The following is a 19066-nucleotide window of genomic DNA, read 5'->3' on the forward strand; positions in this document are numbered from 1 at the left end:
GAGGGAGAAAGGGAGAGAGAAGGAGAAGAACCAAAGGTACAGAGGGCAAGGAACTAAGCTAAATGGAAAAGGTCTAGTGTCAGAAAGATGACTGTGAGAGACTGGACTGCTAGTGATTAGTGGCTCAAACATTTGGCCACTTGTAGTAAACATCCAGGTTACTCCCAAGTACAGGGACTTTCACACGTAGGATGAGGGTGTCCACCTCAGCTGAAGGGGTATAATGGGCCATCATCAACTCAACTACACTGACATAAGAGATGGCTGCAACATCTTAGCAGGGCTCAAAGACTCATGGGGACAATTTCCGCCTACCTTCAGCATAGTACAAACACTATGGACCTGGTGTTGTGTGGACTGTCCATCTACCACTTCATGCCTAGTCTGCAACCACTGAGAAGACTAGGAAAGGACCAATGGGATGTTGTCAGAATTGATGGAGTGATGATTTTTCTTTTCTACTTCATCTATTTCTCTGTCACTCTCTTTCTTTTTCAGCTCTCATCTCTCTTTCCCCAGTTATCTCTCTACCTTACATTTACAGTTAAATAAAAGTCTGTACTGTTGACTTTGGCATATAGTCTCATTTTTACCTCTATTTGGGCAGAGATATCTCTCTAATAATTATAATGATTGGATCTTAACGCTAACCTTTAAAATTTAAGTCCCATGTAAAGAAGAAAGGGAATCATCAGGAAGGGGGAACAACAGCAACCAACATAAATACCTTAATTAAGAGAAAGTAAAGTCAATGTTTGTAAAAAAGTATGGACAGGTTTGACATAAGCCTTCGGGCTGAAGTTCAAATTCCTAATGACAGCCATTTCCCTTAACTTTGTGCCATGTAAAAAGTTTGTTCTGTGTCACCACCGAGGTGGCAGATGAGCACTAAGGGCCCCAGAACTCATCCCCTACAGTGCTGGGTACCCTCTCTTCAGCAGCTGCCTGCTGGCCATCCAGCCACTGATCACCGCCCTTTGAGCCTGATAGCCCAGATGATTTTCTACTCACACAGCAATCGGATTAGGCAGCCAGGGTCTCCTCAGCTATCAAATGAGAACACTGTGGGAGACAGTGTCAAAAACCTTACTAAAGTCAAGGTATATTGCCTCCACGGCTCTTTTCTCATCTGCAGAGCCAGTCATTTAGTTGTAGAGGCAATCAGGTCGCTCAAGCATGATTTGCCCTTGAATGCCTGCCGTGAACACTCGCGGTGCCTGAATGCAGCTGGCCTCACAGTCTTTTAAATTTAACACCTGCAAACTGACAATCTCAGTCCTGCAAGGCTGTTGAACCCCAAACTGATGTTGAAATGACACAGCCAACACCTGCTGCACTTCAGGACATCCTAGATTTGTATTCTTTTTTTTTTTTTTTTTTTTGCAGAGTGCTGTTTCTACATATAGCAAAAGACTGAAGATCGTATTCACAAATTACCAAGCAGCAACAGAAATAATGAATTCTTTAATATCTCCAAATCTTATTCTTTGAGAGTGTCTTTTTATTTACAAAATCAAGCCTTAAAACTAAATGAAACTAACTTGAAACTACTCAGTAATAAAGACAGAAAAGATTTTAGAGTAATTCAGGTATTCTAAATATTAGTTATAAAATGTCTGATTAAAAGCATTTCTGACTGCAGTTTTCTGTAAATGATAACAACTGTTCATGTTTACAAGACTATACAGCTATACACAATACATTTACATCTGGAACAGTTTTTCAGGTCACATGAAGGTATATCCAAATAATTACTGTTGGCATTTTTTGTTAATGCCATCACTTTTATTAAGATATCTTTCATGGAGCTTTTTCAACTACTAGGTTTCACTGTTTCCATTTAAAATAACATGTTTTGAAATTGTGTTAGGGCTTCCTTATAAGACATGCATTTCCATCTTCCAGAGGCAAAGAGAAACAGATCAGTAACTGAACAGTAAAGGTCAAAGCATAAATCCATCATTTCACTAATAAGCCATCTTCAACCTGTACAAGGAATAGAAAAACATTAAGCTTTGTATTCTCTGCACAGACATTTCAAGAGAAAAGGCTGAAAATGACATCTGATTCCCATCAGTTCTCTGATAACAGGGCTTAAAGATTCTGGATAGCTCAGAGCTAAGTGCTGTAACAGGCAGGTTCTAGGCCAGCCAGCAAACTAATAACATGTGTTTTATGGCATCAGTTGAAGGAACTGACGTTTAGGTGTATTTGTAGTATCTGAAAAAAGATTTCCTATCATCTTCATCTGCTGAAGACACAGAACACATTTATTTTTCCATATTTCTGTTTGTTTGTATATATTTTTCTTAAAAATTTCTGAGCACAGGACTAGGTCATGTGTGCTTTGCTAGGTGCCCCACCCTGTGCTTTTGCCTCTGGACTCCTTTGTGGTCCTAACTATGGAATAGTTGGTTTTTTCTTTCCTACTTTTCTTTCTGTAAATATTTTTGTTTGCTGCTTTGTCTGTTTTATATAGGTATGTGGACATCCTGAGTATGCAATCACAACTATTTATATCACATCAAGAAAACAATTAATGTGATGGTTAATTCTCTCAGATAGTGTCCTTATCGTTCAAAAAATATCATTATTCTGCTGCCACTTTTCAGTACCAGTAGCTTTCTCTTGTCTTTATGAAAATGTAAGAGATTACTTGAGTAATAAAAAGTAATTATTACTTAAGAGAAGTAATAATTAGGTACCACTGATCTGAAATTTTTACTGTTGTTAGATATAACATTGGTTTTCCAGTTCTACATAGTAATATGGCAAATATAAAGAATTTTTCCACTGAGCAAGATTTCTAAAAGAGAAACTGTATTTGAAGTCCTCACCTACAGAACTTACAGTCAGGAGGTTCTGCCTAGCAGATAAGAAGTGCTGAAAAATATGCTTAACTTCAATATTCCTAATTTACAGTTAGCTCACTACAGAATGGTGTTTTGGTACCTGGGCAGAATTCACTGGCTAAAATCAAAACCCAGGTTGTCCTAGTGAAATAATGCATTTATTTGTCAATTTTGGAGAAAGTTTGAGCAAATAAGTATGAGTAACCTTTTACTGTTTTAGACATATGCTAGGCACTTCAATAACCAGAAAATAGAGTGGTCAATGCAGTAATGGTACTCATGGAAACATTTTTAGTGACAGACAACCTTATATGTTGTCATGAGAACTGAATCTAAAAAGGCCACAAGTCTACTGAAATTTGGTAACATCTGAAAAAAAAACCACAAAAGAAAAAAAACAACCAAAAACCAACATTGCTTTGTTTGATAAATAACTGGAGTTCAATGATCCACTTCAGCTGTGGGAAGCTGTCACGAAGTTGCAGAGCAGAAATTTGATATGAGAGCAGGGTTGTTTTCATAGATCAGTGATGAGAGGAGGTTATGGCAAAATTTCAGCAACCTAATTAGAGATGTTAGTAGTATATCCCAAAGAGCTTGTGTCAGATAAAGAATAGGGGCTTTTTTTTTTGCAAATGAATCATCTAATAATCACCTGGATGAAGGACTAAGCAGCACAGTAATTAAATTTGTAGATTATTTCAAAATGGGAGGTAATTTCAAAATTACAGCAACTTTATATGGAGGGAAAACAAAAATCCTGTAATGACTGAAAATAAAAACTGGCAGTCACTAGTGAAGTACATTCTATCTGGAAAAATGCAAGTGAATGCATTAAAGCCTAATGAGAAAAAATTCAACAGCAATACCTGTGGGAAAATTACTTAAATGTAATGTGAAGGTGCAACACTGTTGCAGCATGGAAAAAAATCAGTTTCATTTCATAAACTAAAATATATTGTACACAAGAAACCTCTTTTATGGCAACATGGTGCAATCACTGAATATTGTGTATTCGTCTGGACATTTCTACAGCAAAAATCTGAATAGAAAGGAATTTACTAAAAAGTAATAGAAAGTGCCTATGAAAGAAATTCAAATTTATGAGAGGAAAAAAAAATGTTTACTTACAGCAAAATCTTGGATTGATGAAAATTAAGAAAAACTATGTCTTTGTCTAAAAATTTTATGGCATTAACATCAAGAAGGTTAGGGTATATATAAAGCCTGAGAAAATGCAGATGAAAACCAGACTTTGTTCATTTGCAATTTTGTCACTACCGCATTTTGTGACACCTGGCAAGTCAGACTGCCTTTAGGTGCCTCAGTTTCTTTATCACCCCTGTAATTATATGAACATTATAATATTTTTTTTATTTATTTCACAGAGCAGTTACAAGACTTTATTTAACTAATCTTGACTTAGATTATTTTGAAAATGTAAGAGAAAATATAAATAGTAGAATGTAAATAAATTGAGTGAAAAAATATGTCCGAGATACTTTTATGTACAAAAGAACTGTCAAGATCTGGGTAGGTTTAACTGTTTGAAAGTTAGCATCCTCATGGTTCAAAGATTTAGAGATCTGTGATTTACATTCTCATTTAACACCTATGATTTCCATCTCCGTCATTCTGGGAAAATGATCTTTTGCATATTCATCCTTCTGTGAATAATCTGTATGAAGTCTTTCTATGTGACTAAAGAGAATTATGTATTTGGTTAAAATATGACAATGCAGCGCAGTTCTGCAAAATCTGACTACAAATTTTCTTTTCAGCAAAGCGTTTTGAGTCTACTTTCAGAAAGGCTGAAGTGGATGCAGGGTTGAAAGGAAGCCCTGTTGTTCAGAGAATGGATATACAATTCATACCAGTCTTCTTTGAGAGTGGACAGGGAGGGGATAATAATTTTCAGACCACGTCTATTTAGCTGCTGAATTATAATGGCTAAACGTATTTTCATCCTTTCTTCATATCTCACCAAAGAAGAGATGAAGGCATTAAGAGGAAATCTTGACAATCCACAAGCGTGTTCTATACCCAACAGTTAAAATATTACAGATAGATTTACAGCAGCATCAGAAATAGCTGTTTCTTCACTATCTGTGTGACTAAACTCAGAAGCATGCTTTCACAAGGAATGTAGCCTTGGAAGTGCTCTGCACTCTAGACATTTTTAAACTAATCTCTAAATTCCTTCCCAAATGACACTGAGCTCTTTGGAAACAAATCAGATTATTTTATTTCCCCTAGTCACACAAACTGGCATCATTACTCCAAACTTTGAGCTGCCCTGGCCCTGGTTTACTTGATACTTAAGTTGGCAAACAAAGAGAAATTAGACTTATTTGAAAGATAACTGCCCTCCAAGAAGGAACAACACAGTAACATACAGCATAAAAAACACAATAAATATAATAAATAACACTATTGTTTTATTAGAAAATGTGGGCTGTTCCCATTGTAAAGCACAGTGCATCTACATGAAACCTAGATCTATTTCCTGAAGAGACTCCAGGTCAATGCCCCAGCACCATGTGAATGTGATACTCCATTAACTCACACATGTTTTGCAAACAGAAGCTGAGAAGAAACCTTTTAGCTGTTGCAGAACTTGCTGCACTTGTTCGCAGATGGTCTATTAGAGAATTTGATAGTGTGCTGTTTTTCTGGGTAGTCTAATGAAGTCTTTTACACAGACTAAGTGCTAAGACATTGGTGGGAGCAGTGTCTGGCCCTTTCCTAGGAGCTTGAAATCTGTGTTAGCACTTTGATGTTTCTATGTCACAGCTAAACATAAGCACCTACATATTGACTCCCCCTTCTCAAAATTTCGACCTCCTAATTTTGTTACTTCCTTGACAGTGTTTTGTTCTCATCTCCAAGAGTTACTTGCCACACAACATGGACAGATCACTCGATTTTCACCACTGTCTTTTCATCTCTTCCATCCCTTTATTTTATTTGAAGGAGCCACAGCACATTTTTGCTGATTTTACAAGCTACGCCAGTTTAGTTGGTTTAAACCTGACTGGTGGCATGCATGACCACCACAGTAAGTTGGCCTTGTGGTTGACCCTAAGCTTCAGCATCTACAAGTCTTTAAACAATAGTGTTAAACTTTAACCAGACTACCCATGTTTATCATATTAATGAAGGAAATTTCAATATCAGGTCTGAGTAGCAAAAGGAGATGTTAAACAGAATTTTCCAAAACTCTACACATGTTTTAGGCAAGGAAAACAAAGGTCATTGGTTCAAACAACAGTAACTTCAGGCATTTATAAATCTTTATAAATCTTATAAAATCTTATAAATATTTGCAAGCAAAAAAAATTAAATTTTTTCTTTTTCATTGGAAGTTATTTTAAATTACTTCTGATATTTTGATCAAAAAAAATGTACTTGTTACAATATGATTTGTTTTCCCCTTTTATCTGTGCAGCCTTTAGCAATCAGAAAATTATTTTACTACCTGTAGATCTAGTAATGATGCAACAATTAAAATGAAAAATCAATATTTATCTCCTTATGTAAAATTAACAGCACTGAACAAACCTACAAGCAATATTATTACCTGAGTCTTAATTGGAGAACTGAGTCTTAATTTGAGAACTCAGCAAATCCCCTGTCCAGGGGTACCTTGTTTTGCACAACTACACCTCTGCACTAGGGATGCATAGATAATCCCTGTAAATGGTCACTGGTCCTGTACTTTTCCCCCTGAATTTTGTGTATGTTTTTATTCCAGAGATTACATAAAAATCCTTGCACATCACTGCTATTCCAAAATTAAATATGGATTATAGCTTTCTTGGCTATGCTTAAAATAGCAAAAAAATATAAATACAATACAGAGTATCAATAAGGATACTGTCAGTTTGCATATTAACAAAGTTTCCATTTAGAGAATTTTCAAAAAGTGTCATTAGAAATGCAAATTAAGGAGATTAAGACATTTAGAAATTTTAGTCAAACCAGGAAAGTGCTATTGTCTTTATGGTGTGCTAAGATTGTTTCCTTTCAAGCTGTGCGTTTGAAGGCCTAATTACAGATACTCGCATTCTGCAGTCTCTTCTGAGTTGAAGAGGAAAAGCAGGTGCCAGGAGGGGGGCAGATTTATGCCCTAGATAATATTCCATAACAACTACAACTCCTTGCTGGTAAACAATCCTCAGGCGACAGCCACTTACTCCTGTTCATACCTTTAGACATTTCACCAGATCCTGACACTTTAAACAAATAAATCCCTAGGCTGCAAGGGCAGTAAAGGCCTGTGAATTGCCATGTGCTGAGGTGGCCTTCTGGTTTCAACATTTACCCATCCTTTCATGGGACTAAGGCCACCGTAAAATTATAGCCAAGTCTCATCTGTCCTTTTCTCACCTCTGAACTTGCCTTGCTCTTCTGCATCACTCTTCTTCCATGCACCTCTTTAGAAACAGATGAACAAAACCATTTCCTCCTAGGCACAGCACTACAACAGTGATAAAGTTTCAGAAAACAACTTACTGATGAGTAAGTAGAAAACCAGATCACGCTTCAGAAACGCATCTCTCAGCAACATAAAACACAAGCATAGCCCAGGTGAAGGTGAGGATAAGGAGTTTCATTTCAAAGGGCTTTTTTTGTAAATGGTGGGCACAACATTGATTTGGCTTGTTGCATTTTATTTTATGCATTAGCTGAAAATGCAGTTGATCCCCATGCAAAATCCTGGCATTAAGCCTGCGTATACTTTAGGCCCAGCACAGGCTTATCCTTGGGCTAAGAACAGAACAAGGATTTCTCTAGTTTTATGTGGACGTGGATTTCCATGCATATGAAAGAAAGCAGTTCAAAAAGCTAGTCACATTATGGAAGAGAATGTAGGAATGTAAGATGCCAGAAAATCCAAATAAATCACTATGCTATTAGGGCACCCTTTGAACAGTTGAGCAGGATATTATCCTTGCATGTATAGTACTGTATTTCTGGCTCTGTTGCTAGAACTGGTTGATTATTACTTTGAACAACCAGTAATATTTCTTTCTTTTCAAAGAATTATATAAAATCAAAGGAAAAGAGAATACAGGTGCACCTGGATTCCTGAGACCAGCAGTACCTTCCTTCCCTCCACAAGGAGCATTGCTGATGAGCCATTTGGAAACTTCTTTCTAGTCCTCTTTCATTTTCCAAAATCGGTCTTATTTTCAAAAGATTTTGTTTTGGCATAAAAATAAGTTGTTGTACAAGGACATGCAGACAGGTCCCAATCCAGTGATTCCATCTTTACAGAGATTACATGACTCTAAACTGCTACAAATATTAAAGATATGGCCATATGTACTCAAGGAGTGTGATGCTATAAATGCGGAGGGTAGAAAAGTAAGTCTGTTTTAAGGTAATGTCTAATCTAAGCTGTATAAATTCTTAAATCAAATTTCCTTAATGTTCACTTGATATTTAACTTCTCATTGATATACAATTAGACTAGACTGGTTCAGCCTCTATACTTTTATTTAGACTTAAAATTCAATGTGTGAATAAATAAATCACAACTTTTAGAAGCTGAATACCAATATGCTTACAAGCACACAGTGGCTTTTTAAAATGTTGCATCATGTATGCTTTGGTATGAAAACAGGAAGCTGAATTCCAAATATCAACTACATGTTGGAAAATGATGTCTCTGGGCATTGAAATAATAAGCAGAATAATTCCAAAGTTGTATCTCTCCACTAGCTGTAACGAGGCAGCAGATCCCAGCTAGCTGAGTTTGAGTAGAGCCCAAAAATGATCCTGAGATGTTTGAGGCACTGGCATACATTTCTCATAGCTTAAAAAAGCATCTTCAGCTCATGGCCTGTACTGGAACTTCATTATGCACTCAAGAAGGTGAGACAAGGCTTCCCCCTTCAAGTTATTTAATGAGAGATTAAATTAATTTGTTATTTACTTGCAGTAGTGCCAGGAAAGTTATGGAGATACATACAGCAGCAGATACTGAAAAAAACACTGCTTTCTTGGGAGTGTTTAAGATTTACTTAAAAGCTGTCAAGCTGACCGTGTTAACATCAAAAACTTGTAAAAATTAAAAAATATAGTGCTGACGTTTTTCACAGCTTAACAGAACTTCACTGTACCACAAAATATACTATTGGAAAAGACTTGATAATAATTTGTTTCTTCATTTTTAATTGCAACATGTTCGGTTTTTCAGCTGAAAATCACCTTTAGCATTCATTTGAAATCTTTCAAAATACTTGATTTTACTGAAATTCAAAACTAAATCTGTATAGAATTTTGTTGACATGAAATACATATTTCAGCTCCAAATCTTGCTTCTTACTTTGTGGTAATTGAAACAAGGTGTTTTCTTCAAAAATTGTTTCCAGCTTTTGAAAATTAAACAACCCAGATTGTATATATTTGCTTAGTAGTTTACTTAGTAGTAGTAGTTACAGTAGACCTCCTAATACGCATACCTTCACATGCATTCATTTACTGGTATGCTTTGAAAGCTTGTTGCATTTTTCCCCTTAAGAGATTTTACACGCTCCAAAAACTAGTTCACATCAAGCAGAAATCACCTCGTCTTCCACCTACCAAACTTTGGTTCAACTTCTATACAACAATCTTGTATAAATTGATGCCTTCCTTAAGCTGCATATCCCTGTGAAACTGCTTCAATGTCAGAAGAAGGAAAAAAGAGATAACAACAGAATTGATTTCCTCAGCACAGTTTTAGCACCTGTGCAAACCAGTTTCTCTTATCAGGGTAAAAATTAATTTGTATACGTTGTACCCACTCACTGATGTTAGCATTCAACAAGTACCTGCTCTTGCCTTTTCCTGGACATGATCTTGATGAGATTTCATTGACTGAAGATGTCCTGTTCTGAAATGAGCTGTTTTTACCTCCTTCCTGCTTTACATATGTCTAATGTTTTCATGAGGGCTATGAGTATAGCCATTCAAGAGCAAGAACAGCCTTTTAGCTGTGAGATGATGAATTTCCTAAGTCAGGAATAGTGAATGGCTTCTAGATGCTCCCACAAAAACACAAAAGAAGTATAAATTTACAATAAATAATTTCACCCAGGAATGTTAAATTAAGAACCTGCCATATATTCAAGAAGATCTGTTTCAGGCCTTAAGGTTTTTCTTTTTATTAAGAGTCTTTGTAGAGATTCAAAGCAGACTACAAGTGGCAATGGTGTCCAACATCTGACTCTCCACCAGTGTGAAGACTTCCACAGAAGCTGCGTTGTTACCCCTCTCAGATAGTTTCTGTAAGCCATACACTGTTCTTTACGTGATTAGAGTTTAACAGATAGCTCATGACACAGTATCTTTGGTCCTTTCTCTCTCTGTCCCACTCCCAACAGCCCTTTGCCAGTTCATCATCTGTTCTATGCTTAGCCCTTCCAATGTCTGCTGTTAATGACAGCTAACTGACCTGTGCACTGCTGAAACACTTGGCATTTTAGTGGGGTGTCATTCTGAATGCATAAAGCACACGGGTTACAACTAGAAGAAAATTAAAGACTTTATCTCTGATAAAGCTTACAAACAATATATACGTATCCCAGAGTAAACATGTGACGCATATACAATAAACATATTAAGCAAAACAATTTCAGTACAACTTTGAGAAGATTAAAAAGTTCAAAATAAAGATTTCTATTTATGTAAAAATCCAAAGAAGTGGATGAGTGGGAACTGTATCAGAAATATTCAGAAAAATAATGCACAAAAAGCCCATTATGGAGAATCAGTGGAATTTATATTTTCAAGGTATTTAGGAAAACTGGAACATTTCAATAGTATAGGTCTCATGCATTGTTTTAAGTTCAAGGTTTTCAAAAACATCACCTGAATGTTCATGCACAGTAAAACAAGCAAGAAACACTTCAATATGGATAATCAGATATGGTTTATGTCTCTGTGATCTGTGCTTATTTTCCCTGTGGCAGCCTGGACAGGCGCTCACCAGCACCCAGTGGGGCTGCCCACACAGAGAACCACGGCTGCTACTTTCTACCAGCAGCCACACAGACAAGAGAGACTTCACCCTGGGAGTCTAGGCAGAATATGTTTATTTTTACCTCTCAGCTGTTGGCATAGAGTGAATGTAGTGAATGTTGGTATAGACGGAATGTAAGGCAAGCGGGGAAGACGAGGAGCATTACCTCTGTGCCACATCCTCCCTATCTTCCTGGATATCTGGTTGCTCTGATTTATGTATGCAATTTTCACAACTGACATGGAGTATAGCACAAGTGGACCTTCATATGCCCGTTTTAAAGTTATCTCTAAAAGTATTCCTATGGCACATAGGCATTTAGCCATATAGCTCCTTTCTGTCCCCTTCTTACTGCTGAAAGTGACTGTCCTCCCAGTAAGTGACTGTCTTCCCAGAAATACTCCTCCCAGAAAAAGTGACAGTCCTCACAGACACTCCTCACAGAAAAGAAAACACTTCCATCTTTACTTGGTAAACCATAGAGCAGAGGAAAAGAAAAGGAAAAAGGAAATTAAAAAAGAAAAAAAGAAAAAGGAAAAAAGAAAGGGAAAGGGAAAGGAAAGGAGAAAAAGAAAAGAAAAGAAAAGAAAATTATTTTAATTTAAAAGAAACTCTAAAAAATCTAATAGGTAAGTGGAGAAACAGAGAGCCACTAAATCATTTTTCAGTATTACAGGAACCTTTTCATGATACACTAAGTTTCCTTTTAATTTCCCAGTTGTTTGGACACACAGGCAAAAGAATTAGGGAAAGAAGGTCAGCAAAAATATAACAATGCCTGTTTATTACAGTCAAGAGATTAATTTAAGAAATAATATTTCTGCATTTAATAAGGGTTGAGAATAACACACGAGAAATTATAAAGCTACAGTTCCTATTACCCAAAGTGCTGACAACATGCATAAATACCCTTTTTTTATAGCCTGGGTTTGATGTACAGTGGCTATGTTTGATTCTCACAGCATGTTTTTTGTCCTTGCTGTGTGACAGGTAAGCACCTATCATCAGAAAAAGAATCATGTAGAGGTAAGAGATTCTCCATTGGACAATTGCAAGAAGACATCAGTATTATGGACTTGAAGCTGAGTCCACTATTAATTCTATTCTTGTCCACATGCATCTGAAGCATCTTTAATCGCAGGGGGTTTAGTATTTGAAAATCAGTAATTTTACTTATGGGTTGATATTTTAAAGGATTGGACACTTAGAGAACAATTTTCATTATAAAATATTAAAAACATACACTGTTCAGAGCTTCACTGAAGATTAAATGCCATTTGAATTCAACAGAATAGTGGATTTTTTTTCAACTAGCATAAGATAATGACTGACCTCTATAGTGCCTACCTGTCTCATATTTTAAATGTCTTTTTCTGTACAGAATACAAAAAAAATAAAACAATAAAAAAAAAAAGAAAATACGTCTGCAACAGAGGCAAAAAACAGCACAGAAGAGAGCCTCCAAAGTGTTTTAGATGTTTCACTCTTTTATTCTGTTCCTTGGGGTGGAATTTTTCTGAACAAATGTATAAGTAAGTCCAAAGTATAGGCATTTATGTCATAGCTAAATACCCTTTCTAAACCATATAGAGAAATATGTACACCAGGGAAAGATTTTTCCAGACCTATTTGAGATCTAATCCTTACACTAATGTGACTTGCACCCTGCATTCCCCATTGACTACTGAGGGAACACTCTCTGTCATGGATATCTAATTGTCAGCAAGGCAAATTCTGCTTTCTGTTGCATGGGAAAAACAGTATTTCCCTGCCCTCTCAAAGCCTGTTTGGATTTGGCTACACCTGGACAACACGTTTCTCACAACATCTATTTGAGAGTGGGTAATACCCACCTACTCCAGCTCAGGGTAACAGCTTGTTCTTTGCTTTGCAGCTTCATAAATTTGATGCAGCTGGTTAGATTACTGTTCCTGTGACCAGCTGCACTTAGAAAATTAAACTGAGGAAGAGCAGAGCCCATCCAAATGCACCAAGTGCATTTCCAACTGCAGGGAGTGTGAGGAAGACACCCAATTTCAGATGTTGCCTTTCAGTACTGGACTTGGCCAGGTTACAGGAATACGCATCCCTGACTGGAAACTATTCTTATTACTAGAAAATCATTCCTATACAAGTTTTTATAGGCTTGCCTCCTCTCCTCTTTTGGTTAATTAAACAAACAAAAAGACTGCTTTAATGTAGATGAAAACTTTTGACATAGTATTTGAATTTGATAAACAGTATTCTAAAGGCAAATCTTCAGGATTAGAGCCTAAAACTGTTTGTAGGCAGCAGAGGTTTCTCTTAGGCCATTATCAGCTCCAATAGGATTTTGATCAGGTGTAGAATATTTTATTTTCAAATTTGTGTTTCCTGTCAATTTTAAGGTATGGCATCTCCTATTAAGAATCTCTTTAATGCTTAGAAACTTGTGCCAGATGTCCAATGAAGGCTTCCAAGCCGTTACATGCTGCAAGTCAACAGATGTTGCACTTCTTTAAGCCTTCTATTTGCTCTAGGGTCTGTATTTTGGCAAACACAGAAGTTATGTAGTGTGTTGAACCACTAGATGAATAATATGTAAACTGTGGCCCTGCTAGAACTGTTACAGCCAAGCAGTTGTGGCTTTTAAAAATCCACCTGTCCTGCAGTGCATTTTACATTTGATGTGAAATATTGCAAAGCAACACAGAAATACTGTAAAAGAAGCAAGGTACAAACAAACAAACAAACCAACCACCACCATCTTGCCCAGAAGGAAGCCACAAAATATCTTCAGTATGGTGTAGCCTACATGTTGCCTCAGACATAGCAGAATAATAGAAATATATATTTATTTGACTTTCTCACACCCCAGAGAAGCCTCTTGCCTCCCAAACAGGTCTGTGAGAAAGGCAGTCCTTTATGACTTCCTGTTTCCAGAAACCAAACAACCAAGCCAAAAATCATGCGGAAACCATGCCCTTTCACTTTGGATGCATGGAAAGCAAAGTATTAAAAAATTTCCCACTGGAAGTCCATCCTTTACCTGCTGACCAGGACAGCACCAGTGCACAAGTGGCCTTCTGTGTTGCTGTATTCCCCTCCCTCTGCAGAAATCCAGAGGTCAATGAGCCTACAGGCATGAGCTACAGCTTGAGGTGGGCTAGCAGCCTGGCCAGCAAGAGGAGGAGGAAGAGGGGCCAGAGGGCAGAGACTTACACTGGCCATGCAGCTGAACTTCAGTCTATTCCAACTTCAAGCACCTCCCTTATAGCACTTTTCACACTTTTTTTTTCCCCCCAGGTTTAATGAGATAGTTATACTTGGCTATAATAGTTCAGCTCTTTGAAAAGTTCTTACTTTGTTGGAAACCAACTTCACAAAACGTATTTTTGTCAGCTCTAGTATCAAGGAAAGATTCAAACCTGCTATTTTTCTCCAAGTTCTTTCATAAAGTGTGCAAGAAAAGGGAATACAGGGTGTCTGGGATGTTAGCTATTCTTGTAGGTATTATTATGGGAGATCATCTGTGAAACTTTCTTTGCTGCCCTGTAATTTACACCAGTACTGCTGGTAATGACTGTAAGATATATATGAGCGGCACTAATGGGTATGGATCACTGTTCTCCTAGACTACAAAAAAAAGGAGCACGGGGAATGATGACACTGTATGACAGATCAATGCAGTGCAGATTGGTCCTTAGGCTATCCAGCTTATTTTCCTTAAAAGGCATCATGCCTCACACATTCTGCTGAAGGCTATCCATATCCATTCAAGTTCATGGTAGCTATTCTTAGACATTCCTTCATTTTTAACCCCACTGCTAAGATTGCTAGTGTAATTTTTAATGAGGATGAGGAGACAGTGTGTCTTTTATCAGGTTCACATCTATTTAGCTCAAATTAAAACTCTTTGATATATTTTTCCTATACTTATTCAAAGGATTAGTGAGAAAATGTCACTGAACAGCTATTTGTCTCCTCATTAACATTCATGACAAAACCTTCCGGCTGGGCTGGTTTCGGTTGCTGATGGAGCAATACTTAAAAGAAATTGGCTTGTGTGTGAAACAGCTGCTCAGCAATGTCACTATGCAAGGGAATTGGTGATAATAAGATGATACTATTACAGCTACACTGGGAGCATAATATATTTTAAGCTGCTTTGAGGTATACAGTGGAGGTCCAAGAAGTGGAGCATGATTACTTGTCTGTTGTTAGGAATAGGAAACAGCTGATCATTACTTGTCTGCTTATTTTGCATTTAGTCTTACACAAAGCCTTGAGGTAATAAAAATTCCTATCTGCTGGGATTCTTCACTTCCTGTGTGTTTCCTATCTGCTGGAAAAGCTTTTTGTTTCTTTTCCTAGTGTTCAGAAGGGTATATGTGCCCCATTCCTGAGACAGGTATTGCATTCTTCGCTAGGACAATTGAGCACTTGTTTCATAGGAATGTATCTAATTTCAAGGCTTCATTTGGCAAGATTCTTAGAAGATTCTATGGATCCTCACACACCTATCAGTGAAATTCCAGATACTGATTTTGCTTGAAATGACCATCCACTATGTCAATGCAATGACAAATATGCAGATGGTGGCAATACTGATGTAAACATCTGCACATAAGGCTCAGCCAAGAAACAACAGGCAGCAGGCATTATGTTATGTAGTGATTTATGCTAATGTCTAGAACATGGAAACTGAATGGAAAATTATATTGTCAGATCTTTGGTTCTGAGACACCTCTGAACTTCATATACTATGAGGAATAAATGAGTCCAGAATAATGGAGCAGTCAAAAGTCCTAATACAGTGACAGCCCTTTAGAATTGTGGAGTAGAAATGAGTAAGAAATAAAAGATTATAAAGGGCTTTAGGATGCAAGAACTGATTGACAGTTAAGGGAAAGGTATAATTTTTCTGATCATAGATGGTTCCAAATCACTTAGTAATTTCTACAGTTCTCTGTTACAAATTTTGTCTTTAGCTTCTATTGCTTTTAGATATTACAGAAATTTATTTGTTGCAGAGATTTGGAAGCACCATACTTCAGATGAAACAAAAAACAAAACTGACACAGAAATTATGCAGAACATTGCAAGCAGGCTGAGGGGAGGGAATCTTCATCTCAGCTCAGCATTGATAAGGCCATGTTTGGAGAGTTAGGTCCAGGTTTGCACTCCCCAGCACGAGAGAGATATGGACACTGTGGTGCAATCCAAGCAAAGGGCAGTAAGGTGATGAGGGTTCTGGAATACCTGTTCTAAAAGCAGAGGCAGAGAGAGTTGGGACTTCTCAGTCCAGAGAAGAGAAGTCACAGAGGCTCTCATCAACGTGCACAAATATCTAGTGGGGGGATATATAGTCCAGTGACAGCAATGGGTACAAACTAAGAAAAACAACACAAAACAAGAAATTCCATGTAAACACAAGAAAACACTTTATTGTGAGGTGTAAAGTCACCTCACAATAAAGCATTTGTGTCAGTAAACACAGTGTTTTGTCACAAGGTCAAAACTGGCACAAGTTGCTCAAAGATGCTGTACAGTTTCTATCCATGAAATATTAAAAATGCAGCTGCACACGATTCTGGGTGACCTGTGATAAATGAGACTGCTTGGAGCAGGTGGGCTGACAAAACCTCCCCCATCACATCTCAGCCACTGGATGAGCTGACATCTCAAACATTGGATTCTATGATTCTGTGCAAGAATGTTTGTCTTATCAAAGGCTAAAGAGACAATGTTCAAGTTACAACAGATTGAGTTTCCTTTTAGATTAGATCATGAATAGGAATCTGAGAAAAAATCCTGAAAAGGAAAACAGATCTCAAACTGCCTCTCAAAATGGAAATCATAGCATCCTTCTATCTATGCTTAAGTGTATGGCTGTGCGGCAGAAAACAAATTAAGAAAGACAAGGCTTATGAAGGTCAGATCAAAATTCAGAAGAGTTCACATACCTCTAAAAAGTCTTATGTTGCAAAACTCTCATACTCTAAGATGTCTAGTACAGCATTAATAAAACCCTGTAAAATGTACAAGATATCCCTTTGATGTTCTTTCAAGAGTTCTCAAAATTAAATGAATGTCTGAACGAAGAAGAGCTTGGCAGAAACTATAGTTGAAATTAACTTCTCAAGGGAACAACACTGATATCTATCTCAATATTACTTAGATATTCATATATTCTTTTATTGCTTATATGTGCTGCTCTTGAAAAACACAGGTACTGTGCAAAAATTCCATAAAATCATCACAATTGGCTGTATCTGTTCTGCTATTTGTGGTGTACTAGCATTAGATGGCAGAATCATGTATGAGAATTCCTTTGCCCAATCACAGTACCAAATTAAAAAACAAACAAACAAAAAAAGGATTATATTTGAACAGTTAAAACACAGACCTTAGCTGTCAATCTTAATATTGCTTTATACTGAAAAGCATCATTGTATTTTAAACTGCAAGAAATCTAGCTGATTTTACACTGGAAGTCTATTAGGTGAATATATTTTTCCATTAATGTCTTCCCTTCTGGAATGAAGCAGTTTTTCCATACAAGTGAACAGATTTTGAATAGCTCTAGAATAGCATTGAAATCCTGAAAGCTTATGTGAAGTTCAAATGCACTCTGATAAGACATCACATTGCAAATTCCCTTTAAAACATCAATAGTAAGAAGAAACTTTCAGTCTTTAAGTCTTTTATTCCAAGTTTCTGTGGAGCAGATCCCAGAGTGGAGTATTTACACCCAGTCAGGAACTTTCAGCCATACTTTACCATCCGTATTAAGACGCAGAACTTCAGATTACTGGAAAAGCTGTCAAGTCCTGGAGTCCAATGCAATACAGAAAGGACTGAAGTTGACAAAGAATTAGAAAAGTGCTGTCTGAGCTCTGTGGTCAATGAGTCCAGAGTTTTCAGTGTGCTGCATTTCCCACTGAACACCAGTGATCACCCTGGTTTCCATCTAGAAAAAAAAAGCCCTGTGCACGCCACAGATGGTTTGAAATGTCTGTTCTACTTGCACGCTCATCTTGTAATACAACACAACTTCTAGACATTTTTTTTTAAAATCCTTTGAAGACAAGTACATTTTTTAAAAGCCACTACATAAAAAAATTACACTTTCACATTAAAGAGGGAAGTCATCACAATTCTGAGCAGTGTACAGTCATCCCCACCTTCCAAGGACACTCTCTAAATTACATTAGCATCTGATCTGCTGCTAGGGACTTTCCTCCAGCTCGTCCTCATGTTACAATTTTTCCATTCCTTTTCTTTATAATTTATTTTTTTCTTCTGTGTCACATTGAGAGAATCAATATTAGAAAAAAAAAATCTTTAATTGGATAATAATACAGAATTACCCTAAGGAGTTTGAGCCATCTTCACTTCTTTCTGAATGGGACCAAAGAGTTTTTAAGCAACCTTCCAAATTCAGAGGTAACACTTCCACCATTCTCCTAAATGTGTGCATAAGATCAATTACCTGTGGTTAGCCAGCTTTACCCACTTATTTGCAGGCTTTCCACCTACATGCAGCTCTGCAATCCTCTTTGCAATGCTGATTTACACCTCTTAATTCCAGACCCTTTTCAACTTACACATATGCAGAAATGCTCAGGGTGACACTTTCAACACAAATACTTATTTGGATAAAACCATCATGTGAAAATATGGACACAACCATAAAAATAGCTTAATGTTCATTATCAAAGACAAACTATTAGCAAATTGTGACACCATAACCTTGATCTTGGAAAGATCTTATAAAGATCACAAGGAAATAAACCCCTCAAACCGTTCTTTTCTCTTTTCCTAGGTAGAAATGCTGTGTTCAATACTGCTTAAGTGGTTTGTATGATAATCTCTCTCATACACAACTTGAGGCCTTAGGTTTTGGAAGCCAGAAGCCCCCTTAGAGCCTCTGTACATTACAAGAAAATCATGAAGGAAAAAAAAACAACAGCCTTAAGGCTATAAAAAGGCAGTCTACACAAATACTTCTCTGTAAAAACAAAAATCATGGGAGATCCACAGTTCATCTTGCAACAGTGAACATAATTACAAACCTAAATTTTGCATTTGAAACTAGGAGACAAAAATTATAAACCTCTCTATGCATATCTAATATCTTTTTTCAACATTAGCCAAGCCTGCAGGCACTTAACAGTCTGATTCTTGATGTCATTGTAATTAAAGGCAATACTCACAAGGC

General features: G+C 37.0%; 1 protein-coding gene across 1 annotated transcript in view; it reads right to left on the reverse strand.

Annotated features, from left to right (window-relative positions):
* GPC6 (glypican 6) overlaps positions 1-19066 on the reverse strand; it is a 498670-nt gene that overhangs the window by 478376 nt on the left and 1228 nt on the right. The gene's annotated exons all lie outside the window — the stretch shown is intronic.

This window comes from Parus major, chromosome 1 (genome assembly GCF_001522545.3).
Source record: "Parus major isolate Abel chromosome 1, Parus_major1.1, whole genome shotgun sequence".
Taxonomy (NCBI): Eukaryota; Metazoa; Chordata; class Aves; order Passeriformes; family Paridae; genus Parus; species Parus major.